This window comes from Scyliorhinus canicula, chromosome 7 (assembly GCF_902713615.1).
Source record: "Scyliorhinus canicula chromosome 7, sScyCan1.1, whole genome shotgun sequence".
In the NCBI taxonomy this organism is placed as follows: Eukaryota; Metazoa; Chordata; class Chondrichthyes; order Carcharhiniformes; family Scyliorhinidae; genus Scyliorhinus; species Scyliorhinus canicula.
The window spans coordinates 80,796,070-80,811,070 of record NC_052152.1 but is presented as its reverse complement, the minus strand read 5'-3'; the positions used below and the strand labels follow the sequence as shown (position 1 = coordinate 80,811,070).

At 43.2% G+C, this 15,001-nt stretch overlaps 1 protein-coding gene across 10 annotated transcripts in view; it reads left to right on the top strand.

Moving 5' to 3' along the window:
* The window catches only part of dmd (dystrophin), a 2,667,466-nt gene that overhangs the window by 1,687,747 nt on the left and 964,718 nt on the right, over nt 1-15,001 (top strand). The gene's annotated exons all lie outside the window — the stretch shown is intronic.

Below are 15,001 nucleotides of genomic sequence, written 5' to 3'. Positions count from 1 at the left end.
AATTGCGTTAATGGGGTAAAATATTGCCTCACTTCGAATAAGTTAGCATCTTAATTTGAAAATGAAGAAAACGCCATATGCAATTAATTTCACAAAATTATCAGTGTTTTGGAGCAGGAAAATAAAAGTAGTCTTAATTTGGAAATGGCAGCAATTTTCTTTGCTGCTTTGTCGAGCAACAAGATAATTTAGTAATATGGATTATATTTCTGCAGCATTAAATAGTCATTTTGTAACCTTTTAGTACTCACCATGCACCACACACAGACATAACACCTCCAACGAGTATTTGTGCATCCTAACGTCAACCAATTTGTTATTGCTTTCCAGTGTTAATACCAAAGCCTCACTGCTTTGGGCACAATTAACAGCCTGTCATGCTGTAATAGCTTAGACCAGGCCTTTGAGATTGGCCAATTGGAATACATGTTCCCTTGATTAGTGGCCCAATCAGGGAACCTCTTCTCTGTATGTAACAGGGAGTGCCAGATCCTCTGCTCTCCCTATATTGACAGCAAGCTGAGTGCACATGGTTGTACTGCTGTTGGTTTTGTTAATAAAAGGAATTTTGGTGAAGGGACTTATTACACATGCTGAACTTCATGAACAGTGTTTTGAAGGTCAAGATACAATGCATCACAGGACTTTCCACTGGTTGTCACTTCCTCAGACAAATTAAGGAGATTTATCAGGCTGGATCCTTCCCCTTTTGAATCCATTTTGACTAGATTATTCATTTATAGATGATCTGCCAGTTTACTCCCGATAATCAATTATAATATAAAGGTAATGTTATAGCAGAATAATAATGTGAATGGGTCTGCAATTTATTTTTTGTTTTGTTACCCTTTTTTAAAATAATGGTTCCATATTGAACTTGTTTCAAATTTAATCATACTTCCTTAATGTATATTCACTCCTAATAATAATCAGGGCCTCACAAATCTCCTTGATCTCTTTCTCATAGTTGAGGTACAGGACATCGATCCTTGATCATTTATTTGCTTTGAGTATATTAAACTTTTTGAGACTTACACTTACTCTCCAAAGATGTCACGGATGTCTTTTGGGATAGCTTTGTCTCGGGAAGCTGTTTTGTCCATTTTTTCATAAATATTTGGAGGAAGTAGTCAAATAGAATATTTCATAGTATTTTATTATCTTCATTTCGAATGTTGTTTGCAATATTTATAGTATTATGTAGTATTATAGTAGAAAAGGGGTTGGTTTAGCTCACTCGGCTAAATCGCTGGCTTTTAAAGCAGACCAAGCAGGCCAGCAGCACGGTTCGATTCCCATACCAGCCTCCCCGGACAGGCGCCGGAATGTGGCGACTAGGGGCTTTTCACAGTAATTTCATTGAAGCCTACTTGTGACAATAAGCGATTTTCATTTCATTTTCATTCATTTTGTTCTTTCATTCTTGAGTTGTGGCACTGGGGTAATTTATTTCACTTGTATGCACAGCCACTCTTCCTTTTAACCACTTTCTTATTTTCTGCAAGTTTAGTACAAGTCAGTCGTCTTCTTTATCTCATTGTCCAAAACGCTCCTGACTGACCTACCATTATTTTCCCTCTGTACACTAGAGGTTATTGAAAACTTATATTGGCTCCCAGTTGTGCAATGTCTTGACGATAAGAATTCAAATTGTCGTTTTAAAATCTCTCCATGGCTTCACCTCCTGTAGTTCTGTAATCTCCTCCAGCCCCACAATGTTATCTGCATGGCTTCAATTCTGACCTCTTGACTGTTCCTAGTTTTAATTGCTCCACCATTGGTGGCTGTCCATTCAGTTGCCTCGACCCTAAGTTCTGGAATTTTCTCCCTAAACCTATTTCTCTTTCTTTAAGATGTTCCTTAAAGTTCACCTCTACAGGTTTTGACATGTGCCCTACTATTGCCTATTGACTCGGTGATAAATTTTGCTTAAAAATGTTCTTAAGGGCATTTTATTACCTTCAATTATGCTATCAATATATGTTGCCATTGCTAATTTGTTAATATATTTAGTATCATGTTTGCTCTTTCTGAGTTTTCTGATTTTCAACACTTGCATATTTACAAGTTCAGATGATACATTTGTAGGTGTTTTATTTATCTTTGCTTTATTTTTTCTTCAATGTTATTGGAATTATTCCTTTCAAACATTTATACCTGGATCTTGAGTATTTATGAAGGAATGCTGTTTCTTTCTTGCCCTTTCCTCCACCTAAGTTTCTATTGTTGCCTCAATATTCCTTTGAATTTGAATTTTCTTTGAAGATACTTAATTTGAGTATCTGTCTTTTAAATCAATAGAAACCTTCTATTCTGGAAAGACTCATCTTATTTTTTTCAGATAGAAATGCATGTCTCACACAATGCTGACTGCTTACAACCTTTGCTCAGTTTATTTGTAACCCAACTCTCCTTTTCCAATACTTTGTATCTGATACATCTTGAGTTTTGAGCCTAATTTACACCTATATAATTTAGCCCTACTTGGATTACTGGAGCTGAAAATCCTAGTGGATTAACCGTGTGTGTTTCAGCATCCAGGATTAATTTACTGGGCAGAGTTAATAGAGAAGAAAAGTTAATGGACTGTGTCAGTTCCCTAATTAAAGGAAGTGGAATTTTGAAAGGCAAGTTCAGAGTGCAGTGGCACAGGGCAAGGCAGTTTAACTGTGCTGGAGCCTATGAGTGGTGTAGGCAAAAAGTTCCATAATAATAGTTGCCGGCAGCAGAAATAGCTGTTGAGTCTAATATTAATGACAACATTCATTTCAGTTCCATTTCCTAACTCCCCTTCCAGAAATTTCACTGCATAGGTTTTCAGGTGGTGGAAAACCGAATGAATCTTTCAGGGGGCGAATGAGGATTCAGAGAGTGAATCTCTCAAGGAAAGAGGGAATTAGGGATTGAAAACCTCACGGAATCAGAGAGTGAACCTTTCAGGGAAATAGGATCAGTGGATGATCCTCTCCATGAAATGGGGAATTAGAGAGTGAACCTCTCAGGACCATGAGAGACAGAGAGGGCCCTCGCAGGACCATGGGGAATCAGAATGTGAAGCTATCTGGGAAATGGGAATCAGAGAGTGAATCTCTTGGAACCATGGGGAACCAGAGAGTGAACCTCTCGGGACCACAGGGAAGCAGAACTAAATTTCGCAGGACCATGGAGAATCAGAAAGTGAACGTCTCCTAGAATTGGGGAATCGGAGAATGGATCTCTCGGGGGAAATGGGGAATCAGAAAGTGAAGCTCACGAGAAATGGGAAATCAGAGAATGAATCTCTTGGGGAAATGGGGAATCAGGAAGTGAACCTACTGGGTGATGTTGGACGCAGAGAGTAAACTTCATGGAGCAATGTTGTTTCAGTGAGTGAATCTCTAGAGCAGGGGTGGGCAAACTTTTCCGTGCAAGGGCCACATTCAGAAATTCACAATTTTAAAGGGCCGCACAGTATATTAAGTAAAATAATTACTTCACCCGGTTATGATTCTGGGCACCTCATATAGAACATAGAACAGTACAGCACAGAACAGGCCCTTCGGCCCTCAACGTTGTGCCGAGCAATGATCACCCTACTCAAGTCAACGTATCCACCCTATACCAGTAAGTAACCCAACAGCCATTAACCCATTAACCTTAAAAAAAATTAAAAATTAAAAAAAAAAAATTAAAAAAAATTTTTTTTTTTTTTTAAATGACTTGGTGGGCCGCATAAAGACCTTTGGCGGGCCGCATGCGGCCCGCGGGCCATAGTTTGCCCACCCCTGCTCTAGAGTATGAGCACATTAGAGGATAAACCTCTTTGGTAGTGATGGAATCTGAACCTCTTGGGTGGTGTTGAATTACTTTTGGGTTTACACAGAAAATGCACTAGTTTTTTCAAACTTCTTCAGGAAGTGTGTGATCACAACTCCAGGACTACATCAGCCAGATTCGGGAAACTTTCAAAATTCGACCATTGGGCACTGAACAGGTTGCTTCAGTATTCCTTCTAACTGCTTCTCTGTATATAGCTCTCGGTAAAAGCTCACTATTTTGCTGCACCTGTCAATTTTCCAATAGTGTTTCTTTCCCCACCCCCTCCCCCAGCCCCCATACAAATCTTTGACTGGTTTAGCATCCACGTGTCTGCTCCAAATTTGCATCACCCCTGTTGAACTGATCTTTCAAAACCATGATAATCATGCCAAGTCTTCTGCACAGTTCATGTCTTGCTGACTGCTCAACACCATTCCTGCCAGCGTAGTACACAAGCAGGCCTCTCATGGTTTTCTATAGTTTAGACGAAGATTCTTATGACAGCCCCTTTTCTTTTTATTCAATGTGATCTTCAAATGCTTGCTTTGATTGACACAACCTTGCCTCAGGTGTTACATTGTTACACGTATGTGCTGCAGCTTGTTATTGTTGGAGTGCCATATAGATTGTGATGTGGAATTAATCTTTTGTTTTCTTCATATTTTTCCTTTGGGGAATTTCCATTTGTGGTGTCTGGCCCCTTTGAGGGCCGATCGGCCAATATAATCCATGATCCAGAAAAAACAATCAGGGGACCAAGGTGGGGGGGTTCACCATAGCAAACCTGGGCTTTTGCCTCAGATCGATCCTGGATGGTGACTGGCATCCACAAAGTTGCAAGACTCTGAAAGATAGTATGTTGTAAATAATTGTTAGTTGTTTCATACCTGTTTGGTGAGCCAACGTTATTACACCCTTCACATATTTTTAAAAGAATGATCGAATGATTGTTCTGATGCCACTCCCCTTCCAGAGCATCCAAGATTCTTGCAAATCGGTTAAAAACTGATTAGAAATCTTCATGAACTCTCAGAATATCATGAGGCCAAACCATTTTGATTCAAAAACATGTTCTTTTGTACCATGAGAAATCTTAGAGGAGGAATGAAGTAATCTTAAAATGTGTGCAGGGGCAGGGTGTGGACAGCGATAGAGGGAAGCAAACTTTGCTCTTTCCTTTCTGAAGGCCCTCTCTGTATTGCCCCTTATCCAATCCAAGAAAGTGCACAGATTAGCTTGGGGGTGTGTAAGAAGCAACAGGAGCAGCCTGAGTGAAATAATTAAAAGTGATGAGTTGTTTTGTATGATGAATTGCTTACGTTCAGGAGAGGAACTTTTATTTTCACTTAATCCTTCAATGCACTCAGCTATGAGCAGAAGATCAGTGACATGATTACTGATTTTAAGACACCTCTGTGATGGACTAACCATCTCTCTGAATGTGAAATAGCAATACCAAAATACAATAGCTGCTGAAGGACAGTCAATGGATAGATCAACCTCCTGTTTTATTCATAACATTTTTAAATGCAAATAAAAATCTTCTGCTGTAGTAGCACTTGATAATTATGAAGGATTGCTGTGTGAAAAAATGCAGGTGCATGAATTTCTCTCGATTGCCTTTCATTCTCCTTTACCCTCGAGTACCCTTGAGAATGTTATTCAAGAAACTCAAGCCAATATTGGGTCTTTTTGAAGAAGCCAGTTTATAGTCTCCTTAATAAAGGCTTGAATTATAATCATTTGAGGTGATCGCCAAGTGACGTGCTTGTCAGGTTTATATGTGTCTGTGGATTTGTGTATCGCTGAAGCAGTCAGTAGAACAGAGTAATGGGCTCTGTGAATAACTGTCAGTCTCAACTGCTGGAGACTTCATTTTAAGGGAAACAATTCTGAGTTAGAAACCATCACGACAATCCAGTCAGCTTGTTTCTATGCTGTGAAGAGGGCTTATCTGCGGCTGGCCAGACATTTTTTTTGCGAAAAGACAGGCTCATTTGTTTATTCAGAAGATCTTATACTATAAAGTGACAGGAGGATTTTACCCGTGTGAGTACTGCTGAGATTAAAAATTCTGCAGGTAATTATAAGAACTAATCTGGCCTGCAAGACATGCTTGTTGAGGTATCCCTTTTGATCTCTCTGAATGTACTTTGTCACCAATTAACCATCTCACCACAGAAATGACAACACAATTTGTTTTGTGTCACGTCCTGTAAATTCTTTGTTTCACATACTGAACAGAGAGTTCAAGAAATAGTCTTCCGGTTAATTATTTGAAGAACAGAGGAAGAGATGGAAGCATGGTAACACATTGTAATGCAATACAGCACCCTCCCCCAAGCCCATAGCATGATCATCAGTAGTCACCAGTCATCGGAAGGCTTTGACCCATTAATTAAGTCCAGAATCACTCGGAATTGGCAGTCTGCAACAACCTTGTCACATACTGGGAAGGGCAGAGGGTTGCAGTTCGGCTTCTTATGTTAAATTGTTGCCAAATCCAGACAGATCCCATTTTTCAGAGTCCCCAATCTTCTTAACTAGGTGAAACAGTTGGCAGGGATAAATGTTGTATGAAATAGAAAAAGCAAGGTTGAATTCTGCTGTAAGGGTGCAATTCTAGCTATGAATCCGAGGTAGCGCACTCGCCTATTAAATCTGAAGGTAAATTGCAATCTCATGACAAAGACTTAACATCATCTAGGTTGACGTCTCATTGCAATACTGTCAGAGGTTCCATTCTTCAGATGGGATGTTAAACCACCTACTTTTTCAGATGGATGTAAAAGATCCTATGGCACGATTCAAGGAAGAGTAAGAGAGTTCTCCTGATGATCTGGCCAAGTTTCAACTCTCATCCAACATCACTAAAACTGATTATCTTATTGCTCTTTGTCAGACCAGGTAACACATAAATTCTTTGCCAAGTTTCCTTACATTGCAACGGTCCCTGTAAACTACACTTACAAACAACTTAATTGGCTGAGAAATGTTCTGAAGGATGAAAGATGTCTAAAAAATTGAAGTTCCTCCTTCCTTCCTATTTAGTTATTGGCATTTAGTCGAAGAATGCACTATGCTGATGCAACAATTATTCTTTAATTCAGTAATGAAGTACAGAAATTAAGCAGTATCATTTGAATCAATTCAAGTTAACTGAACTTTAAGTTAGGCAAGAGAATTAGTCCATAAACTACTCCAATGTCAGTGAAGTCGGCTAGAGTTTATAAAAAACCATTTATAAATAGAAAATTAATCATTCTTATACCTGGGGTAAGGCTAATTGTCTCTTTTCTTTTCTGTTTATTCTTTGATATCTAAACTAGACTGATTATTTGTGAACTGATCATTGCAACTGCGATCACTGGCAAAGAGCAACCCATCAGTAAGGTCACTGGCTTTCAGTTTCATGGAAAGAAAATAAACAGATGGAATTATGAAATGTATTGCCCAAGCTACTCTTACAAATCCCAGACATCCATGTAATAAAATGGAATTTGACGTTTTCACGCTAACTAGAGGGAACAGCAGCCCCTTTGTTTATTATAGACAAAAACATTAGTTTTCAGTTTTCATGGAAAAATAAACTGAACTGCAAAATGTGATTTCCCAAAACACTGAAAAATTCCATAATCACAAGGAACAGTAACAGAATTTCAGTCACTGATAAATATTGACCAAGAACAGGATTAATCAGCTCGCTTTTGATAGTTATAGCTTGAACATATTAAAGGACAGAGCAATGGAAGAAATAAATCCATTATGGTTAACAAAAAGTACACTCACAAGGTAGAATTTGCAACAGTATTTCAAAAACAAGTCAAGAAGTCAGTATTTTTTAAATTCTGGATTAGAGGATTTGACTTAAACCTATTAGCACTATTTTTAAGGTGCATCAAGTATGATTTGGAACCTGCACCAAACCTAGTCTTTACTGAGGGTGAGCTGAACACTTTCAGATTCATCCATAGACACACGGGCAGCACGGTAGCAAAGTGGTTAGCACAGTTGCTTCACAGCTCCAGGGCCCCAGGTTTAATTTCCGGCTTGGGTCACTGTCTGTGTGGAGTCTGCACGTTCTCCCCGTGTCTGCGTGGGTTTCCTCCGGGTGCTCCAGTTTCCTCCCGCAATCCAAAGATGTGCGGGTTAGGTGGATTGGCTGTGCTAGATCGCCCTGAGTGTCCAAAAAAGGTGAGATGGGGTTATGGGGATAGGGTGGAGGTGTGGGCTTAAGTAGGGTGCTCATTCCAAGGGCCGATGCAGACTCAATGGGCCAAATGACCTCCTTCTGCACTGTAGATTCTATGATTCTATGACACCATTGGGGGTCAATTTAACCCACCTTGCCTGCTGGATATGGAATGGGTAGTGCCTTTTAAATTCAATGTTCTGACATGCCACCCGAGGACAAAGCAGCCCGCTTGATCGGCACCCCATCAGCCTACATTCAGTCCCTCCCCATCAACACTCAGTAGCAACGGTAGGCTGGATTCTCCTGCCCCGCCTGCCGCAAAAACACTACAGGCGAGCCGGTAGAATGGAGAACTCCATTGACCTTGGGTGGGATTCTGCGAGTGTCGGGCTAACGCGGCCAGAGAATCCCGCCAAGTGTGAATCACCTACAAGATGCACTGCAGGAATTCACCAAGGCTCCTTCAACAGCATCTTCCCAGCCCACAACTGTTACCATCCAGAAGGACAAGGTCAGCAAATGCATGAGAACATCATCACCTGGAATTTCCCCCTCCAAGCCACACCATCCAGACTTGGAAATATATCACGTTTCCTTCACTGTTCCTTCATATTGGAAAGGGTGGCACAGTGGTTAGCACTGCTGCCTCACAGCTCCAGGGACCCGGGTTAAATTCCAGCCTCGGGTAACTGTCTGTGTGAAGTTTACACTTTCTCCATGTGTCTGTGTGGGTTTCCTCTGGCTGCTCGGGTTTCCTTTCACATTTCCAAAGATGTGCAGGTTAGGTGGATTGGCTGTGCTAAAGTGCCCCTTAGTGTTCAAAAGGTTAGGTGGGGTACTGGGTTAAGGGGATAGGGTGGAGGCCTGGGTTAAGTAGGGTCTTCTTTCCAAGGGCCAGTGCAGACTCGATGGGCTGAATGGCCTCTTGCACTGTAGATTCTATGCTGGGTAACAATTGCGAAACTCCCTCCCTAGGTAGCACTGTGGGTCTCCCTACACAATATGGACTGCAGCAGTTCAAGAAGGCAGCTCACAACCACCTTCTCAAGGGAAATTAGGGGTGAGCAATACCATCATGTGAACAACCAACATTTTCACTGGCCATCATATTAACTGCTGACCACAACTAGCTGGCTGAGATGGCTTCTCAATGCAGACAGGAGCCTCATGGATTAATGGAAACTGGAGTCCAAGTACACTGAATGGACTCCGGTTATATTAATCAGATTCGTAGGGTGGCACAGTAGCACAGTGGTTAGCACTGTTGCTTCACAGTGCCAGGGTCCAGGTTCGATTCCTGTCTTGGGTCACTGACTGTGCAGAGTCTGCATATTCTCCCCATGTCTGCATGGGTTTCCTCCAGGGACTCCGGTTTCATCCCCTGAGTCCCGAAAGACGTGCTTGTTAGGTGAATTGGACATTCTGAATTCTTCTTCATGTACCCGAACAGGCACCGGAATGTGGCAACTAGAGGATTTTCACAGTAACGTCAGTGCAATATTAATGTAAGCCTATGTGTAACACTGATGAAGATTATTATTAGATTGAAAGCTGCTGCATAATTCCTTTCCAAAGACATTCTTCAAGGCAAGTGATGTACTTGCCTTTGCGAATGGACAGGAGGAAGAGTAAATAAGAAAAAAATCTTTTAGGGATTCAGGTTGAGAGACATTTTTTTTAAAAAATAATTTTTATTGACATTTTTGAAAAATGTATAACAACAGAACAATAATAATAACAATAATAAACACCCCCCGGACCCGTACCAACGCATATAACGAACCCCCCCACCACCCCCCCCCCCCAAACCCGATGAACAACAAAAGAAATTAAAAATAAATTAAATTAACATAACATAAACCCCCCCCCCCCCCCCCCCCCCCCCGCCAGGTTGCTGCTGCTGCTGACCTAGTTCCCTATCGTTGCAACAGAAAGTCGAGGAAAGGCTGCCACCGCCTAAAGAACCCTTGTACCGACCCCCTCAGGGCGAATTTGACCTTCTCCAGCTTAATGGATCCCGCCATGTCATTGATCCAGTTCTCCATGCTTGGGGGTCTCGCATCTTTCCATTGCAACAAGATCCTCCGCCGGGCTACTAAGGACGCAAAGGACAGAACACCGGCCTCTTTCGCCTCCTGCACTCCCGGCTCCACCCCAACCCCAAATATCTCGAGTCCCCAGCCTGGCTTGACCCTGGACCCTACCACCCTCGACACCGTCCTCGCCACCCCGTGCCAGAATTCCCCCAGTGCCGGGCATGCCCAAAACATATGGGCATGGTTCGCTGGGCTCCCCGAACACCTAATGCACCTGTCCTCACCCCTAAAAAACCTGCTCATCCTCGTCCCGGACATATGAGCCCTGTGCAGTACCTTGAACTGGATTAGGCTAAGCCTCGCACATGAAGAGAAGGAGTTCACCCTCTCCAGGGCGTTCGCCCATGTCCCCACCTCAATCTGCTCCCCCAGCTCCACTTCCCACTTAGCCTTCAGCTCCTCTACCGACGCCTCCTCCACCTCCTGCATCACCTGGTAGATGTAAGACACCTTCCCATCCCCGACCCACACCCCCGAAAGCACCCTATCCCTTGCCCCCCCCCCACGGGGGCAGCAAAGGGAACCCCTCCACCTGCCACCTAGCAAACGCCTTGACCTGAAGGTACCTGAACATATTTCCCGGGGTAGCTCAAACTTCTCCTCCAGCTCACCCAGGCTCGCAAACCTCCCGTCAATGAACAAGTCTCCCAACTTCCTTATGCCCGCCCTGTGCCACCCCAGGAACCTGCCATCAATGTTCCCTGGGACAAACCGGTGGTTCCCCCGCAGCGGGGCCTCCACCGGGCCCTCCACTTCCCCCCTGTGTCACCTCCACTGCCCCCAAATCTTGAGGGTAGCCGCCACCACTGGGCTCATAGTGTACCTCGTTGAAGGGAGCGGCAACGGCGCCGTTACCAGTGCCTTCAGGCTCGTGCCTCCACAGGACGCCATCTCCATCCGTTTCCATGCTGCCCCCTCCCCATCCATTACCCACTTGTGTACCATCGAGACATTAGCCGCCCAATAGTACCCAGAGAGGTTGGGCAACGCCAGCCCCCCTCTATCCCTGCCCCGCTCCAAAAAGACCCTCCTCACCCTCGGAGTCCCGTGCGCTCAAACAAATCCCGTGATGCTGCTGTTCACCCTCCTAAAAAAGGCCCTCAGAATAAAAATGGGGAGGCACTGGAACAAAAACAAAAACCTCGGGAGCACCGTCATTTGAATGGACTGTACTCTACCCGCCAACGACAGCGGCAGCATGTCCCACCTTTTAAACGCCTCCTCCATCTGCTCCACGCAGGTTGAGAGACATATGTTGGCCTGGACACTGGGAGAACATCCCTGCACTTCTTCGATCTTTCAATCTTTCACCTCTAACTAAAAAGTCATACAAGTCGTTGACTCAAGAACTCATCTGAAAGACTACATTTCTGACTGTCTTGCGCTGAAGGATCAACCTAAACTTTATGCTCTTGGGGATTAAACCCACAATCTTCACTCTCATTGTGAGTGGGTGCATACATGGAGATCCCCTCGACCTGGTTCCAGATTTAAAGTGCTGTCAGGAAAGGTGAAATCCACATCCACAGCAGAGATTGCTGGATCTCAGCTTTTTTGAAGGTCAATGATAAGCTTTACTGCTTCATTGCTGAGCGCAAAATTCAGTTAAGTAGTGAATCCGGATAATTAATGGAACAAGTTTGGTCAACAACTGAAGATGAATGAGGCAGATTGGTGAGAAGATCATAGCCATGTTTCTTTTGAGATGCTTCGATAGATAGCTTTGTACCCAGGAGCTGTAGGTCTTATAATTATCATTTCACTCAGTTTACTAATTAGTCTGATGCCATCAGGCTACAGCCGAGTCAGATCACTGCCTGTCAGCCACATAAAAAGTTATCATAAAGTTCACTGGACAACGTACATCTTTGTTGCTTTCACGATTAATCATTTGTTGTTGTTATTGGGAAATCATTTTGCTGTTATTGTATTGTTTGTGTTCATGTATAATTTTTAAAAACTGAATTAAAATATATTTTTTATAAGCTTAATTGTCTGCATTTTGCACGCCGCATTGAAACAGTAATGCTCACCATTCACCTTGAAATAAGCTGAGATCCAGTAATCTCTGATGTGTATTTCCATTTCCTGACAGCACTTTAAATCTGGGACCAGGTCAAGGGGATCTCCAGGTATGCCGCAGCAGTGATGTCTGCAAGCAGGGTGACAATTGATTGAATTTAAATAGAAGCTAAATAAACTTTCAAAATTTTAAGAATAGTGGGATTTTTTGTATCATAATGGAAAAAGTTGACATTCACAAATACAATAGCTTCTCAGAGCCTCTGAAGTTGTGATTAAGGGGAAGAGTAGACAGGGAAGAGATGATGAACACAAAGGGACAGGTGGTCTGAGGTGCATTTGTTTTAATGCAAGAAGTGTAGCAGGTAAGGGAGATGAATTTAGGACTTGGATTAGTAACTGGGAATGTGATGTTATTGGTATTACTGAGACTTGGTTGAGGGAAGGGCAAGATTGGCAACTAAATATCCCAGGGTATAGATGCTTCAGGAGGGATAGAGGGGGAGGTAAAAGGGGTGGAGGAGTTGCATTACTGGTCAGTGATGATATCACAGCTGTGATTAAGGAGCGCACGATGGAGGATTCGAGCACTGAGGCAATATGAGTAGTGTTTAGAAATAGGAAGGGTGCAGTAACATTGTTGGGACTTTACTACAGGCCTCCCAAAAGCGAGCGTGAAGTAGAGGTACAAATATGTAGACAGATTATAGAAAGATGTAGGAGCAATAAGGTGGTCGTAATGGGAGATTTTAACTTTCCCAAAATTGAATACGACTCATGTAGTGTTGGAGGCGTAGACGGAGCAGAAATTGTAAGGAGCATCCAGGAGAGTTTTTTAGAGCAGTATGTAAATAGTCCAACTCGGGAAGGGGCCATTCTGGACCTGGTATTGGGGAATGATCCCGGCCAGGTGGTTTGAAGTTTCAGTCGGTGATTACTTTGGGAATAGCGATCACAATTCTGTAATTTTTAGAATACTCATGGAGAAAGACAAGGGTGGTCCTAAAGGGAGAGTGCTAAATTGGGGAAAGGCCAAGTATAACAAAATTCGGCAGGAGCTAGGGAATGTGGATTGGGAGCAGCTGTTTACGGGTAAATCCACATTTGAAATGTGGGAGTCTTTTAAGGAAAGGTTGATTAGAGTGCAGGACAGACATGTTCCTGTGAAAATGAGGGACAGAAATGGCAAGATTAGGGAACCATGGATGACGGGTGGAATTGTGAGACTACCTAAGATGAAAAAGGAAGCATACATAAGATCTAGGCGACTTAAAACTGATGAAGCTTTTGAGGAATATCGGGAAAGTAGGACAAATCGCAAAAGCACAATAAAGAGGTCAGGAAATATCTTTGGCTAACAGGGTTCAGGAAAATCCCAAAGCCTTTTATTCGTCTGCAAAGAGCAAGAGGGTAACTAGAGAAAGGAATGGCCCACTCAAAGGGAATTTATGCGTGGACTCAGAGGAAATGGGTGAGATTCTTAATGAGTACTTTGCATCGGTATTCAACAAGGAGAGGGACATGACGGATGTTGAGGTTAGGGATGGATGTTTAAATACTCTAGGTCAAGTCGGCAAAAGGAAGGGGGAAGTTTTGGGTTTTCTAAAAGGCATTAAGGTGAACAAGTCCCCCGGGTCTGGATGGGATCTATCCTAGGTTACTGAAGGGAAGTGAGGGACAAAATAGCTGGGGCCTCAACAGATATCTTTGCAGCATCATTGAGCACGGGTGAGGTCCCGGAGGACTGGAGAATTACTAATGTTGTCCCTTTGTTTAAGAAGGGTAGCAGGGATAATCCAGGGAATTATAGACCTGTGAGCTTGACGTCAGTGGTAGGCAAACTGTTGGAGAAGATACTGAGGGATGGGATCTATTCACATTTGGAAGAAAATAGAACTTTTTTGTTGTTTTATTCTTTGAAGTTGTCCAGCTTTTATTATGAAGTTAGTATGCCATAACAACAGTTACATCGCATTAGATGCAACTTTTTTGAGGGTGTTTGCAGTGAGGCAAACAACATAATAGTAGAAGCATCAGTTTCCAGATTTCCCAGCTGTTTGCAGTTTGGGAGATGACTCAGCAGCACACCCACAGGAGAAGCTTAGAGTCACTGGAAGCAACATCAGGGTATCGGCTTTATTCCATGCAACTGCTGGCCCCAGAAATTGCAGTCAATTTCAGTGGAGTAATGATAGAAAATGCTGACAGTTTCACCATCATTGTCACCGCAAAAACTGGGTCATTATTAAATTTTGCCATTAATGAGAACGTACAATTTATTTAGTACAGTTATGGGCCCTGAAATCTCTAAGCCATCACCGAAGACTCTCTAATTTCAACACAGGTCTGTCTGAACAATTGCAAATTCCAGCAGGTCCCTGATATGCATGGTCTTGGAGGTGAGAGTTAAACGCCTTTGTTACCTCACTGTTACCTTGGGGGGAATTCTCCATCTCGGGAAGACCGGAACGCGGTCCCGGATGGGATGGAGAATTGGGCATCGGGGCAAAATCGGGGTCGGTGCCTCGAAACACCATTAGAGGCGGGAATGTAATATGCCTGCGGGAGCATGCAAATAAATACAAATCGGTCTTAATGACCCATTTGCATCTATTTAGTGGGCCCAGCGCCCTATACTCCAGCTTCCCGTGATTTTCCGGGCCATGTAGCCTGGAATTACACGGCCACTGATCAATTGTGGTTTTTACCGGTGTAGCCCTGATGTGGTGGACCTCGCATTGTGCTTGTCCCTTTGCCCAGCGCAAGGTCTACAATGCCAGGACCAGGCAGGTAGAGACCATCCAAGTCATCAGGGGGTCACCCCCCCCCCCCCCCCCCAACAATGCACTGCCTGCCCACGCCTACTCGACCAAATCCCCCAACCCCCTGG